Source organism: Cariama cristata, unplaced genomic scaffold, assembly GCF_000690535.1.
Source record: "Cariama cristata isolate BGI_N322 unplaced genomic scaffold, ASM69053v1 scaffold12155, whole genome shotgun sequence".
Lineage (NCBI taxonomy): Eukaryota > Metazoa > Chordata > Aves > Cariamiformes > Cariamidae > Cariama > Cariama cristata.
The window spans coordinates 8,501-13,004 of record NW_009618159.1 but is presented as its reverse complement, the minus strand read 5'-3'; positions in this window follow the sequence as shown (position 1 = coordinate 13,004).

Here is a 4,504-nt window from a genome sequence, read left to right as displayed (position 1 = left end):
AAGAATTTATAAGCACTAACTTGCTTGTTTAAACCATGCCTTAGAGAAAAGTAATTTTTAAATAAATAAATAAAGCTGCACAATTATGTCAAACTTAGAAAGAATCCAATGCTTCCTTTATATTGTTATTTTAAATGGGAAATCACTTAGAAGTGGACTAAAACTTTAAATTACGAAAAACCATCCAGCTTCTTAGCACATCTCCATAATTCTTTACAAGGACATCTGTCAGCTAGCTTGGATGCCAGATTTAGATTTGAAAAGAGAAATGGAAATCCTGAAACCACATTTATTCATACTAATTTTTTTCTTATTTTTGTCATTGGAAGCTTCTCCTGAGGGATTACAAACACAAACTACAGGCACTCGGTGCTATAGTATACAGAATAGAACGTGAAGAAGGAGTTTCTAAAAATGTTCTGGAAAGGAGTCAAGCAAACTCCCTTAGGAGTATAAATATTTACTCTGAATGAACAGGGAGGTGGAGGAGAAATGAGTTTATCCTCACTTCCTTATTCCAGATTTTGTGACTGTTAAATGTTGACAACGGTGTGCTGATTTCATAAGAGTTATGCCTATAACATGTCACACTATTAAATACGACTAAATACTTTCCTGAAGTCTAGAGTAGCATTGCATGCAGCTTCCATTGATGTTAACAAGGGTTACGTATCCTATTTGGTGACAGAGTTTGATTTTTATAGGGCTGTCTGCACTGATCTGTTAGTTCGGGGTCTTTCCTAGGTTCTTTAAACTTCTCATCTATCCTTTCAGAGCTATGAAAAACAGAAAATAAAGGAGGGAGAAACTGGAGAAAAGGAAAAAAAAGAAAAAAAAAAAAAAAAAAGGAAAAATAAGGGGGTGTGCCGGTACATGTTCCTTGTGTGTATGAAAACTGACTCCATTTTTGTGTGTTGCGTAGATTAATTTAATCATACGACTATGCATAAGAGAAAGAATGGTGGCACGTAAATTGTGCGGCTGTGCAGTTTAAATGGGTATTTTGTGCAATTCATTGAAAGCTGATGCTGTATGTGAATATGAGTCTGTATGTGAGACTGAAACCTTGCAGAACACGAGATCACAAGAAGCTGTTGCTGTAATGACTTTTTCCTACTATAGCCAGCTTGGAAAAAAATAATTCCCATATTCTTGCTTTGTAAGTTGATGACAATATCACTATGCATTTCTACATATTTTATAAATTTGATTTATGCAGATTTTGATACACTGTATGTTTCTGTAGAAATTGTATAAATCTTTAAAAAATTTATTAGGGATAAATCTGGGAGACCTATGTATATCTTATGGGTTGCTTGTTTTTTAGATGACGTAAATAAAATATTTGAATTTTTGGGTTTACTATACTTTTACTGAGTAAAAACGGATTATTACCTTTATAGGAGCACCCCGTATCTCAAAATCTAGACAACTTCAATGTTACAAACTTACAAATATTAAAAGCGTTTTATTTTACTTTTTTATCTAGGTACTTTTTGTGGCATCTGTGGGGACTCACGTTTTTTTTCTGGTGAAGTGAAAAAATGAAATTCCCACCAAGAGTTGCCACGTGGACATCTTTGGATTTTTGGATCACCTGCCCCGATCTGATTAGCTAGGTTATTGAATATGCTCATAGAAAATGAACTTGAGAATGATTTCTGAAGTAGAACCAAAGGGCAGGACTAGTAGGTAGTGTTTTAACTCTATATTTTATCTTAGTCTGTTTATGTTTCCACCAACAAACATGTTTCAATCAATTATTTTTTTTTATTTTTTTTTTTGCTGCTGAGACAGTTTCTTAGCAAAAGGGCATGCAGTTAAATCAGGACACAGAAGACACAAGTTCTGGCCTAAGAGCAAACCTGAATGTTGAAATCTACAGTGCCTTTTCGGAGACAGGATTCTTGTTTCCCAGCCGCATCTGTCAGCGCCCTGCTGCGTGTTCAGATTTCGAAAGGCTCCTTCGGCAAAACCCTGGGGCAATAACGGCAGCCAGATCACGTAGGGAATACCCTTTTATGTATGGAAACAGCGACTGATGGGAAAGAGGGGAGAGATCCGAGCACCAGGAGAGCCAACAGCACCCTTTGGGCAGTACCTAAGACACTCTCTCTGTTGATGGCATCCTAGAGTCAATTCATGGTCTTTCTTAATCTCCTTTACTGCTATCTGCTGCTTCCATACCACCTGCCTCCAAATTGCAGTCCCTAAAGCCACAAGTTAACAACTTAACTGCTCTTGAAACTGGACCGAAAAGGCAGAGATCTGTTACACTATGCCAGAGATGTAAAAATTTTTTGCTTATCTCCGATCTGTGAGACTTCTCACAAGAAAAGAGAAAACATACCGCTGCCTATAAAAACACAAAAGATGATTTGGTAGATTTTGCTATATATCACACGCAATTTGCCCTTTGGGTTGAAAAAAATCAAATTGTGCAAGATCCGTGGAGGCATAGGAATAAGGAGGGGAATTGCAGAACATGCAGAAGAAATTACCTACGCCATTGAACACAAACTGGTTTTGTTGAGTTTCGGGTTTTTTTTGTAAAAGCATGTATTGTTTGTTCCCTGCTGGTGAGCTTAGACCCATCAATTCTAATAGGTGAAAAGAAACAGCTTGGGAAAAAGAAATCAGCAGTGTTTCTGGTTGTTGTTCTCCTTGCTATAAAAGGCATGGGAACGCTAGGTCTTGCTGTGCTCTGAAATCTTATCTTGCTTACGCTTGTGAGAGGAATCCTTGAGAAGTGTCAGTGGTTATCTTCCAGGGCAATATTTACCTTCTGGGAACATCAGAAGTTGTTGCCAGCGTTAGTCCTCTGGTTGTTGGCTTTACTTATGCCACAAGCCGCCTCTGAACTCCGGTGGTGTTGGCATTGTAAGTTGTGTAGCTTAGCTGGCGCTGTGTAGGAGGACTCTCTACGTAGAATGAATCTAGGTAGAAAAAGTCACTAACTATCAAAAAACGTAGGTGAGTTTGCCTCCCTTTGGGGTTAATAAATAAAAAGTACGTAAATGGTGAGTGATGCCTGAAGCCTCTTTGTCCCTCCTTTCACTGTGGGAAGCTTGCGGTCACCCCTCGCACGCTGCTGCCACGAGCGTGGGCATCGGTGCCTGCGGCCTCGCTCGTCGCGCCCTCAGCTGGGTTAGCTGTCACGGGGCACGGCCAACAGTGGAAGAGGCGTTTGTGCGGGTTATACATTGCGGTAACCCAGTTGGAGGTTAGCAACCTTTGGGTTTTTTTAATCTTAAAAACATAGTCTGTTCTTTATGCTGAGAAACAAGTTAAGTATTCTCCGTTAGCATGTAACATGGGTCCTGGTAAAAGAAAAAAGATGCTGTCTGCACAGCCCTTGGGGGTTTTACTGCGTTGCGCTGCTCTGCGGCTGTTCTGGCTGGAGTCTCTTCAGCAGGGTAGTGGCAGAGCTCATGGTCCAATGGATCTTAACTGACTGATGCACGTTCCTTCAGTTAACAGGTCGACGCAGGTGACGAGGATCAAAGCCTGTAAGGAGGAGTTAGAGCCGTTCAAACACCGAGATGAAAAGGTATGTTTGCCTGTTAGATCTCTTCTTTTTCTCACTAAAACACTTCACCAAAAAAGAAACGCTATTGTTTTAGGGACGAGAAGCGTGCCCCATCCGAAGCGGAGCGCAGGTAAAGCAGGGCTGAGGGCTAGGTGGGTCCTGCAGCTCTCGGGGATGCGATCCTTCAGCGTGAAAGCAGAACTGCCTCGGGGGGGCTGCCAGGCCAAACAGCCCGGCCACGTCTCTTGTGCAAGAGTCGTGTCTCCTGCACGAGAAGGGAGCAGAAAGCGGGGAGAAGCAGCGTAGCACTAACTCATATTAAAACCAAAACAAACTCTCGTGCCTGAGATGCGTGTGATGGCAACAGCAGCCCTCTGGCTGAGCGTCCCAGGGGTCCTGAGAGGGGAAGGGAAAATGCGTGGTGAGATGATGTTTTCTGTTTCTGGAAAGGGCTGCTGGCGGCAGCGTGTGTCGGTCAGGGCGGCAGCATGCCCAGACGGCTGTCAGCACACAGGCTTCAAATGAAGATAAAGAAGTCCTGCTTGGGGTAGGCTTTCTAAATCGCTTGAAGGCACTAGAGTGGAAATAGGAATCAAAATCCAGCCTTTTCCCTTGAAATGTGTGGAAGGATTTCCCCAGGAAAATAGTGTAGGCTGGACAAGCCCTGGGGTTAAGCGGTGGTGGATCTTTAGCGAGTGGGTGCGTGTGTCCGAGTTGGGCCTGTCACAAGGTACAGCATTAGCGCTTCGGGGTAACAGCTGGGCCAGAGCCATGGGGACTGGTACCTCCATTCCTGAGGGCTCTTGGGTGAAAACGTGCTTCCCGCAAGCTGTGCTTCCACACAGCCGGGGATCTCATCCCACCGGGAAGCGCCGTGGCATTCTGTGGTACGCTCGGGAGAGGCCGAGCCCTGCCTGGCAATGGAGGCCTTGCTGGCCTGAGCCTGCAGGACGGCTGACGCTCTGCGAGGGCCAG